Below are 22,383 nucleotides of genomic sequence, written 5' to 3'. Positions count from 1 at the left end.
TAAAGAAGTATATCATGGCACTAGAATAAGTGCAGAGACGAGCTCGAAAAAGCAAAAAAGGAATGGAGCATTTTAGTTACGAATAAAGGTTAACAAATTTAAGGCCATTGGAGTAACTAAATGACCTCAATTTGTTTAAATACACATAGGGATTTAGGAGAGAGCGCAGGTAATGTTTTCTTAGTTTTTTACTGCATTTATTGGGGCTGATGTGTACTGTGGTTGTTGCTGCCACCCAGGAGTGATGGGAGTGAGCACAGGACTTATCTTTTTGTATTTGTATTCACTTTTTGTATCACACAGCTTTGTTACAATGCTGCCGCCCATCCCATGTGTTCCCTATTAAGGGTTAATAAGTATAAAGGGTGTATATAAAAAATACCCCTCTTTGTCTCATTAGAGATATCTTTCCAGAATCTCAAGGAAACAAGGTGAAATGTCAGTGTAGGACCCGCCTAGGGGGGGTCTGCCTTGACATTGGCAGGCGGGCATCCCTCCAATGGCCATTGGAGTAACTAAATGACCTTCATTTGTTTAAATATACATAGGGATTTAGGACAGAGTGCAGGTAACTTTTTCTTTGTTTTTTTAAAAATGTAAGTCTCTTTAGTTTGGAAAAACGGCGCCTAAGAGGGGATATGATAACATTATACAAATATATTCGGGCCAGTAGAAACCATTATCTGGAAATCTATTCATAAACAGGGATATACATAGGATATATAATGATGTGTAATTCTCTGCCTGAAGAGGTGGTTTTATCAGAGTCCATACAGATGTTTAAACTGCAATTGGATAAATACTTGCAAAAACATGACATACAGGGATATACTTTCTAATTAGTGGGATAATAGCTGCTTGATCCAAGGAGACATCTGACTGCTATTTTGGGGTCCAAAGTGTCCCTTTAAATCACAGATCTAAATACACATCCCTTGTGCATTTGTGAAATTCCAAAAACCGGTACTGCATCACCTTCAAGAACAGATTTGGGGCCGTATTTCAAGAACCTCTGAAAAAGAAGAGATTGCAGAACAGAAATGATTATAGTAATAACAGAAAAATAAATATGAATCTCTGCTGCTTAACAAATTTAAAACTAACAGAAAATAAACTTTTTTTTTTTTATTTAAGATAAAAGTTAAATACTAGCAAGTGCTGCATTTAGCTGCATAATATAAACCCCACCCACTATATAGTCAGTGCCTGTAACAAAATCTAGCCAGGATACTGACAAAGCACACTCGCCCCCAAGAGCATCCCAGCATACAACACAGGAAGCAAAGATCCCATCATGGTACGTTATATTGCATCAGCTATAAACCTGACTATATGCTCTCATTATAAATGTGTGTGTACACAGAGTACATGTATATATACACACACATACATTTTTACAAAGAAACATACATATGCATACCACAGATGTTTGACTATGACTAATATATGCCACATACATAGGTTTGATCAGACCGCATTCATAAAATGACATTTCTTAATTGTAGTTTTAAATGTTTTATTTATTTGCATTGTTTATATGCTGTACGCTTTCATTCTGGTACTTTGTACATATGTCGAATTTCTGATATTTAATGACAAGAAATACACTGCAGACTGCAGCATGCAGAATAACGGTATACTGTATACTTAGAATCATGCAACATTAAACCTCACACTGCTAAACCACAGGGGCCGTGTTAATCCATTGCTTGTAAGATTTCACTGAACTGGCTGTTTTCATTAGAAAAGATGCTGAATAAGGGTATGAGAAGAAGAAGCTGAACTTGACGCACAACTGAATCTGTTCAGCAACATCAAGGGGTTCTATTCACTAAACAGTGAGTATTTGTGAGTTGACAAATAATTTTTCAAAATACATGCATAGATGTGCTAAAAAAAGTGAACTGTTTTAGATTTTCCATCTGTTTTATTTTTGTCTAAATTTTTCATCTCACTTGTTTCAGTGTATACACATCATCCTGGTACACTAAACATAAGTATGCACAAGGGGTGTGCTAGGTGTGCTCAAACACACCATAATGGAGGGCTAAGCTCCCCCCTCTTTTCTCCATTTAGATCAATCCCAAATATTTGCATCAGTCTAAGTTGGACACTTCGGATGTTGTGGTCTACATCTGCCCTGATGCGTTGCCAGCATTATGTCTGTAAGAGCATTAAAGGAGCTGTAGTCCACAATATCTGAAAGCTGCCTATCCCTGAACTATAGTGTAGCTAATTAAAACAATATATTCAGTTAACGTTGAGTTTAATGAATAAAATACATGTCCATATCTTATATATAAAAAATTATTGTGGTGATGAACACCCAAATGATATGTATAATATGCTTCATCATGATACCAATTACCTTTGAAACTAAAAAGTCAATATTTAGATTAAGGTTTACTAAAATGTAAATAAAATGAATATCATATTTGTTGGAATCATAAAGTAGATAGATAAGCTCCACATGGTAATACTGAATTCAAATTTTTGTACTTGACATTGATTATATTTGATTTATTCTAATACCAACTTAACTTTGAATAAAAGCTTCATAGCCCTCCTACACTATATAAAAATGTACCTCCTAACAATCTAGTAAAGAAGCAGTTAAAAGAAAATGTATAAAAAAAACAAAGTCTGCAGAAGTTGCTCAGCGCAAATGTCAGGGTAAAGATTCCACGCTGATTCTTTTTTTGAGTACTGGACCGAACCCAAAAATGTTTTCAGGATAAATATTGGTTCTGTAGCTCTCTTATATTGTCTATTGTGATTCTAAAAAAATGGTTGTACTCAGAAAAATCAATAAACCATGATATGTACATTTTATATCAATTTATATCTTGCAATACAACGATTGAGGATGTTTTGAAATTTCAAATTAAGAATAATGCTTTTCTCTTTAGCACTCGCATAAACATCTCCAAAAATATGTCTTTTAACACTGATTAGCAATTTGACATTAGTGATGTCCCAAACTATTCGCTGGCGAATAGTTCCTGGCGAACATAGCATGTAAAATGACACAGAGCACTGTGATTGGATGGCTTGAAATCCATCCAATCACAGTGCTCTTTGTCATTTTACACAGCGTGGGAAAGTTCTTTGGCATTTTCCCACGCTGTGTAAAATGACAAAGAGCACTCTGATTGGTGGGCTTGAAATCCATCCAATCCCAGTGCTCTGTGTCATTTTACACAGCGTGGGAAAATTCCAAAGAACTTTCCCATGCTGTGTAAAATGACACGAGCACTGTGATTGGATGGATTTCAAGCCATCCAATCCCAGTGCTCTGTGTCATTTTACACAATGTGGGAAAGTTCTTTGGAATTATCCCACGCTGTGTAAAATGACAAAGAGCACTCTGATTGGCTTAAACCAGCCAATCAGAGTGGTCTTAGCCTAATTGCAGGGCGTGGCAAGGCTTTATAAGCCTTCCCCCGACCTGCAGAGCTCAGTCTGCGTGGAGCCCTCCATGGGTGAAGATGGATTATTATTTTTTGCGCTCGTTTTTTTTATTTTATTTTTTTATTGCGTCGGTTATTATGGTTTTTTATTTGGCCTTTTTTGGGGCTGAAAAAATAAGATTTTAGAAGAAAGAAAACATCGAATGGTAAGAATGGTTGTACTGCTCAATGTAGACGCTTGGGTGGAATCATCCCCACCTAAGGATTCTTTAGGCTTCTCGTCAGGTGGACAATATATGTATAGTCAGGGTGAAAAAGGAAAGAAAATGGCTATAAAGTGTTTTATGCCAAAATAATTTCTTTATTTGTGAAGTAATAAAATTAATATCTAAACGCGTTTCGCCTCAAGGGCTTCTTCAAGTAGATAATAGTAAAAAGCCTTTTTACTATTATCTACTTGAAGAAGCCTTTGAGGCGAAAAGCCTTTTTACTATTATCTACTTGAAGAAGCCCTTGAGGCGAAACGCGTTTAGATATTAATTTTATTACTTCACAAATAAAGAAATTATTTTGGCATAAAACACTTTATAGCCATTTTCTTTCCTTTTTAACCCTGACTATACATATATTGTCCACCTGACGAGAAGCCTAAAGAATCCTTAGGTGGGGATGATGACACCCAAGCGCCTACATTGAGCAGTACAAGTCTGCTCTGTATACTGTGAGTAGTATATTTATTCTCTTTTTATACTTTTAACTATCATACAGAGATCACTATATACTCTATATTTTTTTTTCCTGGGTCGAATAATACTAACTTGGACGCCGAATCTGAGCCAGATACTTGCCAAGCAATATTACTCTGCATATCCTTGAGTGGGGATTATTCCACTTCACGTTCGCTATATCAGAGCTAGGTTTTAGCTCTGAAAAATGTGAGTAAGACTACTTTTATTCTATTTTATATACCATTTTATTCATCTATATACTGTGCCATGGGAGTTCCTTTTGTCTTTTTCTCCACATATCACTTCACTGGATTTCAAGTACACCATTGTGAAGACACACTCCATTTTACGCCTCAGGATCCCTGTTTTTATACATGGCATCTACCTTTATGGACTTATGATAAGTGTTTTGGACTATTGCCTATCATTTATTTATATTTCATTCTATATTTGATATTACATTGTACTATTTTATATTATTTATTATAACACTCATATGTTTTACTGTATATTTTAGGCGCAACCTTTCTTTGTTTTGTTTTGTATCACTTCTTACCATTAGGGGATTATAGGGGCCTCCGCTTTAAGGTTTGCAGCCTTACTATTATTTAATTGTGTGGCAACCTAGCGCTGATTTTTTTCTTTTCCATCTTTAGTGCTTGTCTAAATGACTGGATCTTTCCATTCTGGAATAGGATGTTAAAATAACATTTTGTTATGATGGCATTAGGCCTTCATTGCTCCTTAATTGGTTAATATTTGTCCTAACAAGGGAGTTTTTAGAGCTTAAAAGATGAAGGCAGATCTCTGCAGTTTGTTCTGTATATAATACTTGTTAAATGTGAGCCAAGTTATCTTTACATATCCTATAGCTGAATTGGACAGTTAGTCCAAATCATATAATATACCTATAAGTGTTGGGAAATTGTTGGCATAAGAAATAAAACTTATGTATATCTTTAAGCCTACCTTTCCTTTCTCTCTGGAAGTGATGGTCCCTTGTTCCTTTATTCCACTGCATGCTATTGAAGTTCTGGGGTGAATAATGCAGCAATCATGGGGAAAAAAAACACATTTACTTCCACTACACTTTTGTATTCATGCCAACCCATGATGCTCTGCTCTCCCATGAGAACAAAACATCAAAAAGCCATCTATATTCTGTGAGCTAGGTAACCTGGTTACTATATTTTATTCAGGACCTAAATATAAGATTGATGCTGTCCTAAAATGTATTATACACATCCTATTATATGGCTTGCAAGACTACATTGGTTTCAATTTCTAGCCAAATTACAAAGGGTCCAGCACTTTTAGACCCAGGATTTTAACATTCTATTTCCAATTTCTCTTCAGTGTAACAGGGATGCGGATCCACCACAAACCATGTAAGCTAGGACTTGGCAATAGTGTTCCCAATGGTGTCCTATATTATACTCCAATGGCTTTTACAGAGTTCATCAGAATCTTGCAGCACTATGCAGACTTACAGTAATAGTGACCTCAGAAGAACTTAAGCTTATGTTTTTTTTGTCAAGAAACTCATTTGAAGTGCATGTCATTGAACATTATTAACTGAGAAGATATATATATATATATATATATATATATATATATATATATATAGATATGTAAAAAAATACAAATATGTCCTTGCACTCAGACAGAGCAGTTTGAAAAAAGTGCCGGGTGGATAACATCTATAGCCCAAAAATACAAACATACAAAAATGGCTTGCACTCGCGGTCTTAGATGTATTTAAAAATATTTCTTTATTGTAGTAATTCCATTAAAAATTTACGTTTCAGCCCTCGTTCGGGGCTTTCCTCAGGATCAGCCCCGAACGAGGGCTGAAACGTTGTTTTTTTTAATGGAATTATTGCAATAAAGGAATATTTTGGGAATATTTTTAAATACATCTAAGACCGTAAGTGCAAGCTATTTTTTGTATGTTTATATATATATATATTGGAGATTGGATGAGCCATATTAGTCCCGTAGGCAAGTTTCCAAAATACCAGATTATTGCAGATTCAAGAGTATAGCAATCAAGGAATGAGCCAGTACATAACAAAACAAGGTACAGAGAATCATCTATAGTATAGGTTTGGGATCATCAATGGAACCACTCTATAAATTTAATAGCATAGGAATAAACTTGGGCGAGTGTGACAGTCAGTTAGTAAACCTATTAAAATGCAATTATTAGGACACCTGCTCCATTCAAACTCTTCTTTCACAAGGGCATGGAAGTATTTTGTAACATATGTAGTTGCCATAAGTCAATCCCCTTCAGGAACAAATATTATTCAAACAGATCTTATGGGTTAACCATTTTGGTATTCGAACTATGCAAAAGAAATGTTGTCATAAATCAGTCTAAATCACCTGAAACAGTGCCGGCGCTAGGATTTTTGGCTACACAGGTGAAGATGCATTTTGCGGCTCTCAAAAATGAGTCCTCACTTGTGTAGGCCTGTGTGTCTTCTAACCTGACTAATACCCATTTTGCACTTTCTACCCATTCTTTTGCTACATGTAAGTATATTACTCCCTTTTGTGTCTTTCCCCCTCTTTTAAAGGACCACTCTAGGCACCCAGACCACTTCAGCTTAATGAAGTGGTCTGGGTGCCAGGTCCAGCTAGGGTTAACCCATTTTTTTATAAACATAGCAGTTTCAGAGAAACTGCTATGTTTATTAATGGGTTAAGCCTTCCCCCTAATCCTCTAGTGGCTGTCTCATTGACAGCCGCTAGAGGCGCTTGCGTGATTCTCACTGTGAAAATCACAGTGAGAGCACGCAAGCGTCCATAGGAAAGTATTGTAAATGCTTTCCTATGCGACAGGCTGAATGCGCGCGCAGCTCTTGCCGCGCGTGCGCATTCAGCCGACGGGGCAGAGAGGAGGCGGAGAGGAGGAGGAGAGCTCCCTGCCCAGCACTGGAAAAAGGTAAGTTTTACCCCTTTTCCCCTTTCCAGAGCCGGGTGGGAGGGGGACCCTGAGGGTGGGGGCACCCTCAGGGCACTATAGTGCCCGGAAAACGAGTATGTTTAATAATTGTATCCCATTTTGTCATTCCTATACCTGCTTTTGTGTCTTTACCTCCTTTTGTGCTCTTACCACCTCATTTGTCTCTTATCCCCCTTTTGAATATCTTGCCCCCCCTTTAGTGTATCATATTCTCCTTTTGCCCCTTTTTTGTATCTTAACCACATCTTTACTCCCCTGTGTTTCTTAACCCATCCTTGCATCACTCACTCCCCACTTCACTCGTTGCTCCTCGCACCTCCCCACAACTCTTCCATGGTTGGGGATATTAAGCAGCCGCCCACCAGCCCTGGTATAGAACATCCCCATAGGAAATATCCCATGGGGCCAGTGCATCCCTGCAGGTGGGATAGGGAAGCTCTGTGCAGCTCTGTGACAAAGTGAGCCTTAAGGCCACCTGTGCCTCCTCATGGTAGCACTGGCCCTAAACTGAAAGATAGTGCAGCCAGCCCTTAAATGAGCATTACTGTACAAATGTAACATATTCCAAATTATTAAATATTGTGCTTTAACCCCTTAAGGACCAAACTTCTGGAATAAAAGGGAAGCATGACATGTCAAATATGTCATGTGTCCTTAAGGGGTTAATGGTCAAGTGTCAGTATAGCGACACTGAAATGTCCTTGTATTAAAAACAAATACACCAGAAATACAGCACTTTTAACAACCTAGTTCAGGCATAGGCAACCTCCAGCACTCCAGATGTTTTGGACTATACCTCCCATGATGCTTTGCCAGCATTATGGGTGTAAGAGAAACATGGGGGATGTAGTCTACAACGTTTGGAGTGCCAAAAGTTGCCTATCCCTGACCTAGTTTATACACTGCCACTAAGGTAAAGTTACAATTGTTGAAATAAATTAAAGTAATGTTAGGATCATGTGGATATTGAGTAACAATAGGGTAAAAGATGGTTAAAGCAAGATTTTGGTTGGTTATATGCTGTAATAATTCTAGTCTCAATTAAAATGGCACTATGAAAATTCTGCATAATTCACTATTTTTATAGAGAATCTGGCAGACACCCAGACACTGTTCTCTTGAGTGTGTCAGACTTGTGCATAGTTCCCTGAAGGTGCAAATCTGATACTGAGCCCACTGGACCACCATGGTTCAACCTTCCCCCCTCCCTGGACAAAGGTAAGCAAGATGGAGAAGGCAAAAACGTTAGTTTTTTTTTTTTGCCAATCCTAAAGCACCTATAACCCCTGTAATACTGCCACTGTGCCACATATCCCCTCTGACAACTGCTTCTATCTCACTTGTTGCCCTGTTGAATATACAGTACAGCCCCTATATACCTCCACTCATATATACCTCCACTCATTACAGCCCATGTTGCCCCCACACTACAGCCCCTATCCACCAACCACAATTTATAGCCACTATCCCCCACACACACTACAGTACCTATTAGTCCCCACACAAACTACACCCCCTATTAACCCCCACACACTATAACCCCTGCACCCCCTTTACACACTACAGCCAATATCCCCCACTCTTTCTTTCTCTACATGTCTGCTCATTGTGTCTTCGCCCTAAAAAGTTGCATAGTCTGTCTGAGTTTTTTGAAAGGTCTTGTCATTCTGTCTTTTTTTTTTTTCTAAATATCTTCCAACTTCACTAAAGTCCAAATGGCCCCATACCGAATATGACAAAACCATCCTATTGCGTACGGGGACATTGTTCATGCAATTTACCATTGTTTGGATTTTTTAATTCAGATCACGAATAGGTATGAATTTGGTCCGTATTTCAGCCCTAGTAGCCAGTGGGCAAATAATTAAAAAAACTACGTGGAGTAAGGGTTAATTGTCTGCTGGCCAGCACTTGCATATCAGCCTCCACATTGAAAAAAGGAAATGAATAAATGAAATAAATAGGCAAATAGGTCCTTCTCTCTGAATATTGTTAGGGTCCCCATCCACCATCAATGGGGTTGGGGGCTGGGTGAACACTTGATCCTTTACCTGATTATTACTATAGTGCCCCTCACTGCGCGAATGGGTACAGGTGGGGGGTGGGACACTAAAATATCCCCATTTTATTTTATCACATATCTCCACCAATTGGCTGCAGGGCGGAGGGACAGTAATCTGTCAATCCCCCACAATACTCATTTACAACTCCCCAACCTGATGCCCACCCAAAAACCCTTGGGTCTTGGCAAAGTGCCTTTTGGCATGATACGTTTTGATCATTGTGGTGGGGTTTGCTGTAAGCCATATACCACTTTATATCACTGATGGTAAGTAATTTTATATTTCAAATAAGCAGTGATTCTGAAATTACATTCGCTATGTTATTTATTTATTGGTATTTATATAGTGCTTGCTTATTCCGCAGCACTTTACAATAACAGGGGAATATACCATGTGGTGAAACCAGCCTCGCCACTGGGCATTGGAGAATACTGATTGCCAGCCTCCTACCCTGTTACTATGGCCCCATGTTAAAATGCTTGATTTTCCCCTGCAAAGTCCCGAAAGCCAGGTCATTCTGTACTTTCCCTATGTGAGCAGTGTTACCCCAGATAGCTATGCCATGGAGCCCATTCGTATAACGAAAGACTATGTGAAAGACTTTGGCTCCATGGCAATTGAACTGTATGTATGTGATCTGAGCGCCATTCAGTCATAATGTGCACTCAGATCTTTTATGCAATAGCTGCACAGTTATATATTTTTATGTATTTTATTGTATTTTGCTACCATGTGGCTAATGGAGTTTTGCCTCTGTTCTTGGAGATAATTGGATTACTTCCCAATTATCTCCAGGATAGAAGACTCTGTGAAACTGGTTTTGGGCAGAAAAGCCATGCTTCATTTGGTCAAATAGGACTTTCCCTTAACTTTTTAACCCCTGGATGGAATTGGCTGAATTTTGACTATGTTTATAATTAAAGTGTGCTGAGTTTGAATATGTGATTTTTGTGGCATGTATATTTTGGAAGTTATTAATATTTGGTAAAAACTGCATTTCTCTGCCTGTGATAATTATATTAAACATTGTGTTCAGTAATCACATCACAGGCAGAGGGGAGGATTTTGTGTGGGAGTGTCTGTGTGTATTGTATGGATTAATTGGTTGTTCTGTAAAACCCTGTGGGCAGTACTAAGTTTGTGGATTGGGAATAAAATAGGCTGTATGTGCCAGTACAGTCAGTTCTGCTTGACCTCAAAACGAAGTGTTGTCTCGTTATTGGGGGAATTGGATCGTATGCTGATTGCCAGGAGTGTAAGCTGATTGTATGCTTTTCCTGTTCAGCTGTTTATAGCATTCATATGCTTGAGAGCATTGGACTGAAGAATCTAGACATTGTTCACTCTGGCTGAAATCTTGACCAAATGCTTTAAATCCAGGATCAGATGCTTCAAACCGGGGCAGAAATACAGGGGCAGAGCAGTTATACCGGTGCCTGGGACCTGCATAACAACTTCATTGTGATTAAGTTTGTGACAAGAGCAATCTCGCCACATTGCATTGGAGAAGCCTGGTTGCCCGCCTGCTGCCTTTGGACTATGGACCAGACTTTAAAAGGCTTTATTTTTCCCTGCAGAAAGGCTATTTCGTGCCTTTCTGCCAGGGTGTTCAGTAGATTTTATCTACCGAACAAACTGCCGAAGGCGCGACCACCCGGGAGCTGGAGTGTGCCGCCAATTGACCGCCCTGAAGCTGCGGTTAACCGCAGCTTAATTGACGAATGCAGGGTGGTCTTTGTTCGTTTACTGAACATGTGGCGGCGCCCATTTTAAAAGTCCCGTACGGCCAGCGGTGTTCGGTGCTTAAACTATGGAACTAAAAACGGACACTTATTTGCACGAACACCGCTGAGCCGTCCGCCGCCTGGTTCTTATTCGAACAGATCTAACGAATACATGTCCATTCAGTATTTTATGTTATGTAAATGTGTTAACCCAGATATGCCATGGAGCCCATTCGTGTAGTTAAAGACTTTGGTTCCATGGCAATTGAACTGTGTGAATAGGATCTGAGCGCTATTCGGTAGTTTTGTGCACTCAGATCCCAGCTATCTGGGGATATGTGACATGTCTGTGTTTAGTGTATAAAATTTAACTGTGTATTTTATGGTGTTTTACTGTCTTTGTGTCCCCACGTGTATAGTGGCGATTTGCCTTTGTCCTGGGAGATAATTGAATTACTTCTCAAATATCTCCAGGGCAGAAGGGAGGAAGCCAGGATGCCTTGTGGGAAAGTATTGTGACTGTATGTCCTAAATTGATACCTGTCTGTCTTTTGTTACAGTCTCCTATTTAGTCCCCTAGGGGAGTGTCCACCAAGTGGGAGACCTGCATAAATACTGGGCAGGTTGCCCATAGTAAACCAGACCACTGCTTGACCCTCAACACGGAGCCTTGTCTCGTTCTTGGGGGGATTCACTGTATGCTGATAGAGACTGATTGCCAGGAGTGTAAGCCGCTTGGGAGCTTTTCCTGTTCGTCTGCTAGCAGCTATTCGTGAGGTTTCGGTTCGGGAGTTTGGAGTGCTACCTTATTCCCTTGTATGCAGTTCGGGAGTTTGGTGCATTCACTTGTATTCAATTCGGGAGTTTGGTGTTCTACAGTAGCTGCCTTTATATCTGAAAGGGGAATATCGCCTAAACGGATTTTAACCCCTTGTCTGCTGAAACGGTCCGTTACAAAGTTGTTTTGGTGCCCTGAGTGTCCTTATAAAATAAAAACATTAGGAACACTGTTAAATCCACCAATGTAGAGAAGCATTGCAGACATTAAGCTTAGTATTTGCTTCTGAGTGATAATCCATAGAAACAGATCTCAAAGGGAAGCAGTGGGTACGCAAGAACCATTAGATATAAGCGCACTACGCATTTTGATGTTGGATGTAAAATAGATTTCATTATTTACTCTATTTCAGTAAAAGCCCTAGGTTGCCTTACTCTGCTCTAGTGGCTGTCTGTGGAACAGCCACTACAAAAAGGAGATCTGCAAAATGTAAACAATGCCATTTCTTATAAACACTGTTTTGAAGTGCAAGGCTGCAAGAGCAGGGTTTATGCTACAAAATCACTTCATTAAAGGGACACTATAGTCACCAGAACCACTTCAGTTTAATGTAGTGGTTCTGGTGTCTGTAGCCTGTCCCTGTCGGCTTGTTAATGTAAACACTGCCACAGAATGCTTGGTTGTATAGGGAGAGGTATTAGCAGTAGAAAGAGGGAAGTGCTCATGCCATTGTACAGAACACTGGTGAGACCTCACTTGGAGTATTGTATGCAGTACTGGAGACAGGGCCGGATTAACATAGGGGCTGATGGAGCTGCAGCTCCAGGCCCAGGCCCATGGAATAGGCCCATTTAAAAAAAAAAAAAAAAAAAAAAAAATTTAATTTTTTTTTTTTTTTTTTACACACTACTCTTAGGTTTGCCACCTGACTGGTATTTTACTGGCACAGCCGGTATTTGAGGCTGTCTGGCCGTGCCGGTATTGCAGTAATACCAGCAATACAAATGCAGGTATTTTTCTCAGAATAAATAAAAAAAGAGATTACTCTGCAATACCAGCACCGGCCAGTAGGGGTCACTGTGTGTGGAGAGAGGCAGGTATAGGAAGTTACAGCATATCCCTGCCTCTCTCTACTACTCACTGATCCATGAGGGAGCAGCAACACAGCACAGAGTCCAGACAACAGCTCTACAGTAAGTGAGGGATGGGGGGAAAGATAGTAGGGACACATGGGGACACTGAGACACTAGGGGACATATGGGGACACAGACACTAGGGGACACTGAGACACTAGGACATATGGGGACACAGACACTGGGAGACCTGGGAACAGACACATGGGGACACTGGAAAACATGGGGACACTGAGACACTAGGGGACACTGGGACACATGGGGATGCTGAGACACATGGGGATGCTATGAGACATTGGGACATGGAGACACTATGTCCCCATTTCTCCCAGTGTCCCCATGTCCCCCAGCCAGTGTCCCTAGTGTTTCAGTGTCCCCAGGTCTCCCAGTGTCTGTGTCCAATGTCTCTCAGTGTGCCTAGTGTCCCCATGTGTCCCTATATGTCCCAGTGTCCCCATGTCTATGTCCACAACTGTCCCCATGTCTCCCAGTGTCTCCCAGTGTCCCCTAGTCTCCCAGTGTCTGTGTTCCCATGTCTCTGTGTCCCTAGTGTCTTAGTGTCCCCAAATGTTTCAGTGTCCCCATGTCTCTCAGTGTCCCCAAGTGTCTGTCTTCCAGCCAGTGTCCCCTAGTCTCCCAGTGTCTGTGTTCCCATGTCTCTGTGTCCCTAGCGTCTTAGTGTCCCCAAATGTTTCAGTGTCCCCATGTCTCTCAGTGTCCCCAAGTGTCTGTCTCCCAGCCAGTGTCCCCCAGTCTCCCAGTGTCTGTGTTCCCATGTCTCTGTGTCCCTAGTGTCTTAGTGTCTCCAAATGTTGCAGTGTCCCCATGTCTCCCAGTGTCTGTGTTCCTAGTGTCTCAGTGTGCCTAGTGTCCTTATGTGTCCCAGTGTCCCCATGTCTATGTCCACAACTGTCCCCATGTCTCCCAGTGTTCCCAAGTGTCTGTCTCCCAGCCAGTGTCCCCTAGTCTCCCAGTCTCTGTGTCCCTAGTGTCTTAGTGTCCCCATGTCTCAGTGTCTGTGTCCCTAGTGTCTCAGTGTCCCCATTTCTCCCAGTTTCCCTAAATGTCTCAGTGTCCCCATGTCTCCCAGTGTCCCCATGTATGTGTTTTCCCGGGTCTCTGAGTGTCCCCATGTCTCTCAGTGTCCCCGGATCTCACTGTGTCCCCAGTGTCCTAGTGACATGGGGACACACTAAGACATTGGGACACTGGGAGAAATGGGGACACTGAGAGACTAGGGGACTGGGCGACATGGGGACACTGACACTGCGATACATAGGGACACTGAGACACTGGGTGACTTGCGAGACTGAGACACTGGGAGACAGGGAGACATTGGGAGCAATCCATCTATACAGCAGAATCAAACTGTGAGTAGTTTGTTGGTGATTTTACAGAATTTTCTCTGATGTCACTCCTTGTTATTATACAAATGATTAAGGCTGCGATTTTTTCCCAAGAAAGGTGGCAACCCTAACTACTCTTCACATACTCTTGCTTAAAGGAGCACTACAGGGTCAGGAACACAATCATGTATTTCTGACCCTATTATGTTAAAACCACCACCCTGGCCCCTTCTTGCCTCCCTATAGTATAGTAACATATAACTTGTATTCAAGTCTGCAGCTGCTGGCTCTGCCTCTGAACTGACTGTCTGCTGACATCATCAGAAGTCGTGGTCTGAGCAAATTACAATACTTGCCCATAGGATTGGCTGAGACTGTCAACTAGGCAGATCAGGGGCAGAGCCAGCACAAGTCCAACATAGCCCTGGCCAATCAGCATCTCCTCATAAAGATAAATTGAATCAATGCATCTCTATGAGGAAAGTTCAGTGTCTGCATGCAGAGGGTGGAGACACTGAATGGCAGTGCTGCACACTATGCAGTACTGCCCCAGGAAGCACCTCTAGCAGCCATCCAAGGAGTGGCCAGTGGAGTTATTTTCTCTGAAAAGACAGTGTTTACTGCAAAAGGCCTGAATGGAATGATTCTACTTACCAGAACAAATACAATAAGCTGTAGTTGTTCTGGTGACTATAGTGTCCCTTTAAGTTTGGAAGCTTAAGAGGGATGTATGTGAACAAAACCTGTGTGGACTGGCTGACAATAAAATTAGTTTAGGTAATGCTGTTTGTCTCTCTAACACTGTGGTATGTCCCCTCCTTTCTTCTACACTCACTACATACACCTTTTCTCTGTCTCAGACTGTATACCAGGAACATCTGCCTGCTAGTAAGAAGATAGGAGACAAGTGGACCAGCGAGTGCTAGGGGACAGTCCTTAGAAAGCATGGAGTGAGCGCATCATTAGACGCATTTATGTCAAGCTCAGAATGCTGCCTGCATAGTATGCCCTTAGTTGGCCAGCCTGCAGGATTGGCGGGCAGCCTGACATGCATTCATGCCAGGCTGTCCTTCAAATTCTTTGGACAGACATGCCCCCTTTTTGGGCATGTTCTCCCCTTTTGACAGATCTGGTGACGTGATTCGCACCAGTGGCCCACCCTTTTACCCCGCCCATTGACTTCCTGCTTCACTGGACACTGCTGTTAGGGGGTATGGATTTACTTGAAAGATGAAAGCATAAATTAGAGAGAGATTAGCATAGAGTATGTGTTTTCTTATAGCTGCATCCTATGAGTTTCCCTCCAGCACCATCTCCATCAGATACATGACGCTTGTGAGGTATGACCGTTTTAGTGTTTTTGGTCGATAAGATTCTGTAAATAGGCCCATCATAATTGTCAGCACCAGGCCCACTGGGCTCTTAATCCGGCCCTGACTGGAGACCATATCTCCAGAAGGATATTGATACCTTAGAGAGTTCAGAGAAGGGCTACTAAACTGGTTCATAGATTGCAGGATAAAATTTACAAGGAAAGGTTAAAGAATCTTAACATGTATAGCTTGGAGGAAAGACAAGACAGGGGGGATATGATAGAAACATTTAAATACACAAAGGGAATCAACACAGTAAAGGAGGAGACCATATTTAAAAGAAGACAAACTACCACATAGTCTTAAATTAGAGGGGCAAAGGTTTAAAAATAACACAGTAACACAGTAAAGGAGTTTAAGTATGCGTGGGATAGGCATAAGACTATCCTAACTATGAGAGAAGGACGGGGAATCATGAAAGTATTTGAAAAAATTTGGCAGACTAGATGGGCCGAATGGTTCTTATCTGCCGTCATATTCTATGTTTCTATGTTTTACAAAAAAAAGCAGTGTTTACATTGCTGCCTAGGAACACCACTAGAGGGGCTTCATGTGTCAGTGCTGCATAGTGTGCCATAGTGAGACTGATGTGGTGAGGGAGAAAAAGTGGGTAAAACACCTTATTTCTCCACAGAAGGGAGTAGGATGCCTAAATAGCTATTTAACACTATAGTGTCAGGAATGTTTGTCTTCCTGAAAATATAGTGTTCCGTTAAGACTGACTCTTAATCACGATCTAGATAACCCACACTACATTAAAAGACTCCAAAGCAGTCACAGTATGTATGTCTCATACTGATCAAAGCAGAACAACTTATACTGTCAGATTGTATCAGTCACACATAACCAATGGATACACTTTCCTCAAACAGTAGGACAGAAGCCACTCTGAGGAATTATTCTCTAATATGCAATACATGTGAAGTTTAGTGGTTAGCCCCACCAAGCTCTGCCCTACCACTATATTGGGATACAAAACCAACTTATAAGACTACCCTTATCCTGTCCAGATAAACAAGAAAAGAGATGCCCGGGCTAATGATTCAACAGGGTTCCAAGTTATAACAGTAGAATTTTAATACATAGACTAATGCCTTTTAATGACAATGTTAGTGTAGGCATATTTTTTGTAGGACCTTGGTACTAAAGATGGGTTGCCTAGAGATGAATTGGCTATTTCAGGATTAAATGTCATCTAGTTGGTCAATGGGGGGGGCGGAGCCAAGCAGCGAACCAGAGCAGTCGCACTTCTCCCGTGCTCTGCAAACTATTGCCCTAAAACCTGCAAAAATCGAAAGAAATAAGTAAATTAAACTCCACTACTATACGCCTGACAGCATGGGGCGCAAAAACAAGCGACCAAAGGCTGACAAAAGCCCGGTAAGCCATGACATTGGCGAATTGTTCCGCTGCTCGCAGAGGGCCGCGTGGGACAAGATGGCGCTCCTTGATGAGGGCTCATCGTGCTCCTCGGAGGAATCCTCCCCAGGACTGAGGGACAGTGCCACTTCCAGTAAAAAGACGGGACCTACCCTCCCAACAGCGGGAGACAGAGAACCGGTCACGGCATCACAATTAAAGGCGATGCTCGCGGAACTCCGAGCAAACTTACAGGGTGACATGGCCCACTTCAGAAAGGCGATCGAAAACAACACCTCGAGGCTCACCCAGCTGGAAACCTCCAACACCGACCACACTGCCAGACTGACAGCGGTAGAACAAAGTCTGGAAAACCTACAACACAAACTACAGCAGACAAATGGCAGAATCAATGCACTGGAAGAGCACCGGAGGCGATACAACCTCAAGATAAGGGGAGTACCGGAATCACAGGGGATTACAGACTTACCTCATTTCATACGGCGGTTCATGGAAGCTTTCCTCCCTCCTAAACAGGCCAAAGCCATGAAACTGGACGGCATGTTCCGTCTCCCCAGGCCAGCAGAGGCCCCACAGGACATGACACCTGACCTCATCCTCCGATTCCAATCCCTGCAGGACAGGGCCTCACTATTGGCGGCTATCCGGAGGAAGACTCCGATAACTTTTGAAGGAGCGACGCTGCAGGTCTTTCCGGATCTCACAAGACACACACTGAGCTGGCGACGGTCCCTGAGACCCCTCTTGCAAGTGCTCCGGAACCGGGACATCCAATACAGGTGGGGCCAACCACACACCATCCTGCTCACCTTTAAAGGTGCAACACACAGGGCGGGAACGTATCGGGAGTTGGAGGACCTCATGAAGGCCCAGGGTATTATGCCGACGGCTGCGAATGGGGAGCCTAGCCTGGCTGGCCTGGACCCGGCAAGAATCCGGGAGTTTGTTCCCAGGACCGCACAAGCCACCCTGCCTGACAGAGCTGAGACCTGAAAACGGGGTCAACGGCCAAGAAGAGCTCCAGATATCCGTATACAGCCACGGACTGTCTGCTAAAGAGAACATTGGTTTACACTTCTTTCTTTCCTCACAATTCTGTAATGTGTAATATATGTATTCCCACTACCCCAAGACCTCTTAGACTAAAGGGTCGCCCAAACTAGGATGCAATTACCCACTGCCCACAAATAGCCCACACGGACCAGACACGATATAGGAACACCTCCTTGACTGACTCGCCACCCTGACTCTCACCAGGACAGAGCCCATCGCACCCCTCCCCCCCTTCCCATCTGCGACCACACTACGCAACTACCTTGTCCCCCACATAGGGCATATTCCTGCAATAAGGGCCGTACGCCACCCAGCTACATCTCAGCTTGACCGCAGTAACATAGCCCTTCACCGGGTGGCATGCTGCCCAGACAGGGAGAAGGCCTACCGTCCCCCTGCCATACTGCAACAGCCTACCGTGGAAACGCGAAACCACAAATAAGGCTACAACAGCCTAGCAATTTAATTACAACCCGCCAAAATGGCTTAACCAAATTGGAATGTCACCTCACCGCCCTGCCAAACAGGCCACCAGTTGTGGTGAGTGCCACTTCCCAGAGGTAGCTCCCGCTCCTTAGTCTTCTGGAACAGCCCCCAATAGATAATAGATAATTGTCCTACCCGTCCGCTTGGCGGCGTTAGTGCCACTAAATGTTTGACAACTATCCACGCTCCGCTTAACTCTTATGTGATGCAAGCCTGTCTCAGCAGGCACAGTTTAGAATTAAATAATATTTGTATTCTTACATAGCGCATTTGTGCAAAATGTTGATGGTTTAATATGTTTTCAAAAAAAAAAAGTGCAGTATTATAACACTAATGCTAACTAATTTATATAAAAATTGTGCAGAATACTTCACATGCCAACCAAATGTTAATTGTCTGTATATATGCTGGTCAAAGCTGTTGGGGCATGACGAGCCCACTTGTTATACTTTCATGCACGCTAAAAATAAAGAATTTAAAAAAAAAAAAAAAAATGTCATCTAGTTATGGGAATAGGAATTCTCCATATTGCACTCTAGAAAAACAGAAACAGGCTGATTGTTTGCTACATTTATACAGAAAACTGCACACCTACCTATTTACAAGTATAACACAAACACAGCCTTTTAGATGTAAGAGATCAATTATTCATTACTATCTGCTGTATTAATGGTTTATTATGGGAATTTCTGCTATGTCATCAAAGGAACCAAGTGCTTGCTAAATTAGTAATGAAATTATTGATTCTCGTGGAGCCAGATGTTACAATCTTTTGGAATAGCAGGAGTGCTTGGGAGAGGATGAGAATAGCTCTTTCCCCTTCTCGCTAGGCACCCACGGCGGAAGGTCGAATACAGCCGAATGAACTGCAAGTGTAATGATATTGATGTTACAAAGTTTTGGAGTCCAGTAGCCAGATCAGCAATGTTTTCTGCCAGAGGTAGCCACTCGTTACCCAGGTGGTTGAGCCCCTGAGCCTTGAGTGGCCTTCTGGTCTTAAGCAGAGATGGGAGACTGGAACAGAGAGATGATAATCGTAGTGAGGCAAGCCGAGGTCAGTGGGAAGGAGAAGCAGCAAAGTCAAAACGGTCCAAAATCAGCAACAGGTAGGAGAAACAGGAACAAGCTTGATTAGAGAGTACAGGAACCACAATAATCTGGCAAAGGTACAGAGACAGGAAGTGGCTTTTATAGGCCAAGAACCAGACACATGACCAGACACAGCTGAAGAGACTTGTCACTGATACCAATGCTTGTAGAGTCGAGATTACCAGATCTCAGGTACATTTGCAAAAGGCAGGCTGGTGTACTGGTAAGGAAGAGGTTTAGCAGCGTGTAAACCAGGGTTTGAAACCCAGCAGAGTCAGTTCCTCACAGCAAGAGAGCACGCGGAGATTCATAATCCTGTGCAACCTTCTGTACTTCCAGCTGCCTGTGGGGGAGAAAGAAAAGGAGGATGAGTGAGAAATGAGGAGAATGAAGGGAGCAACAAGTGAGGGATGGAGAGAGTGAAGGGGGGACAAGTAAAGGAAGAGGTGAAGAAAGGGGGAACAATTGGAGAAAGGGAGGGTTATGGGGAAAGGGCATAAGTTAAGAAAATGGCAAGAGGAACATGTCTGAAGGGGAGATAAATTAATAGAGGGAGCTGGAGAGTGATAAAACAGACAGATGGGAATTGGAAACATAGTGCACTAACAACTATACATGCACACTAATTACTCACACATGCACACTCAAACTTAACACAAATATGCTCCTACTTGCACTCTATAACAAAACGCTACTAAATTCACACACTGGCACCTGCCATTCACATTCACTAACACTACAGACAAATATGCTTGTACGTACACACTGCTATTCAGCCACTCAACCAGCCACTCGAACTGATCATATTTCCATATTCACCCAGCCAGATAGTCTCATCTTACCTCCTAGCCAAACCCACTCACTCTGTCACATTTACACACTTGGCCACATAACATATCACCCACCGCCTCACACCTTGTACTTATTGCTATCCAACCACCCACCTGGTCATAATTACCATACAGTCATATCCCAAATTAGTTACAGTTATCCATCTGATCACATACCCCAAACTAGTCACATTCAACCTTCCAATAACATACACCAAACTTGTCAGATTGATCCTCCCAATCACATACACCAAGCTTCAATACATAACAGACTGGGACGCATTGAGGAAACTGGCCTTGGGGCAGCAGAGTTGGTAAATCAGGCACTGTCGGCGGGATTAGAGGTCGGAGTATTTGGAAAGGCTTTTGACAAGAGATCTGCAACTTTGCAAGCTGTTTTTATATATATCCCCAATGAAAAAATGCATAATTAAATGCATGCATGCATGTTTTTACTGGGGTGACTAAATAATGTTGTTGTTTTTTCTTGGGGGGGGGGGGGTATTTGGGAATTGGAGTGTCCCTTTAAAGAATGTTGTCAGCATTATTCACTAAAGTGTGGGTTGTTGGGAATTCAAAGTGAAATTTAAAAATTGGGTAGACAAAGTAGTTAAACTGAAAACATAAGATTTTGTCCAATTTAGCAATTTTTGATAATTCACACTTTAGATAATAACTATGTGTGAGATGAAAAAAACACTAGAATGTTAATCTCATGCCTACTCAACTGTCTTTGTGAATAAAAATCTTAAAGGGTTTATTCACCAAACCATGATTAGTAGCGAATTAAAAACGAAATCACAAAACTTACAAATTTTGCAATTCAATGTTCAATGCTCTACAATTCTTGTAATCTCTAAACTCTTAGAAGCTGTGCAGTCTTCATTGTTTTATAAGTCACCAGTAATTGGCATTGGTTTTTCATTGCACAGAGCTGTTTATACTGTGGTGTGTTGTAAATGCTAAAATTAGTTCTATATATTCAGCACTAGATGGCGCTGTTTGTGGATTTTAAGATAAATCTAAAAGAAAAATCACAAAATATGTGTAAAATTAATAATATATACCAAAATTATGTTATTTTCTCAGAGTTTTATTTGATAATGTAAGTTATTGTATCTATTTTAAAAATATATGACATAATTGGTTTGATCTGCCCAAATAGAAAGATTACCTAATAGTACAGTAAGATATATCCCAGGCTTCCTGAGATTGATAGGTATTACACTCCTACACAGCTGTTATTAATTCTCTGCTTTTCGCACACTCACAAATTATGGGTTAAAGGTTAAGAATTGAGAGAGACAGATTTTTTCCACTGATGGGCCTCGACAATAAAACATATATTGTGTAAGTCCCCTCGTGCTGCTAATACAGCTCTGATGGACTCCACAAGATCTTTGAGTGTATCCTGTAGTGTCTATCACCAAGACATTAGCAGCAGATCTTTTAATACAAATCAATTATGGCCTTACATTAGAACTTCACTTTGTATTCTCACATTAGTGAATAACCCTCTGCAAGCCACTTCTAACAGTGGTTCACTAAGAAGAGGGGTCAAGTGTGGGAAATCATCCAAGATACAACCTCCCCCCCTCCACCCCAAAAAAAATATAATAAATAATATATATATATACACGCTCATATGCAGTGTGCCATGGTTACGGAGGCTAATGTGCCAGGGTAAGGAAGGTTAGTATGGTAGGGTTAGGAAGGTTAGAGGGTTAGTAAGACAGGGGGATTAAAAATACAGGGTTAGGGAGCTTAGTGTGGCAGGGTTAGGGAGGTAAGTATGGCGGGGTTAATGAGACAGGGTTAGGGGGTTAGAGAGACAGGGTTAGGGGATTAAAAATACAGGTTTAGGGAGCTTAGTGTGGTAGGGTTAGGGAGGTAAGTATGGCAGGATTTGGAAGGTTAGGGGGTTTGAGAGACAGGGTTAGGGGGTTAGAGAGACAGTGTTAGGGGGGCTAGTAAAACAGGGTTAGGGGCTTAGAGAGACATGGTTAGGGGCTTAGAGAG

General features: G+C 41.9%; 1 long non-coding RNA gene across 1 annotated transcript in view; it reads left to right on the top strand.

The window, feature by feature from the left end:
• The first annotated feature begins 1,222 nt into the window (after window positions 1-1,222).
• The window catches only part of LOC134602677 (uncharacterized), a 143,513-nt gene continuing 122,352 nt past the window's right edge, over window positions 1,223-22,383 (top strand). Inside the window, exons 1-2 of the long non-coding RNA XR_010090436.1 lie at window positions 1,223-1,297; window positions 1,750-1,838. This is a non-coding gene — a long non-coding RNA (uncharacterized LOC134602677). The remainder of the gene's footprint in view (window positions 1,298-1,749; window positions 1,839-22,383) is intronic.

The sequence above is a fragment of the Pelobates fuscus genome, chromosome 3 (assembly GCF_036172605.1).
Source record: "Pelobates fuscus isolate aPelFus1 chromosome 3, aPelFus1.pri, whole genome shotgun sequence".
Taxonomy (NCBI): domain Eukaryota; kingdom Metazoa; phylum Chordata; class Amphibia; order Anura; family Pelobatidae; genus Pelobates; species Pelobates fuscus.
The sequence above is the reverse complement of the archived record's forward strand: the minus strand, read 5'-3'. Positions and strand labels throughout refer to the sequence as shown.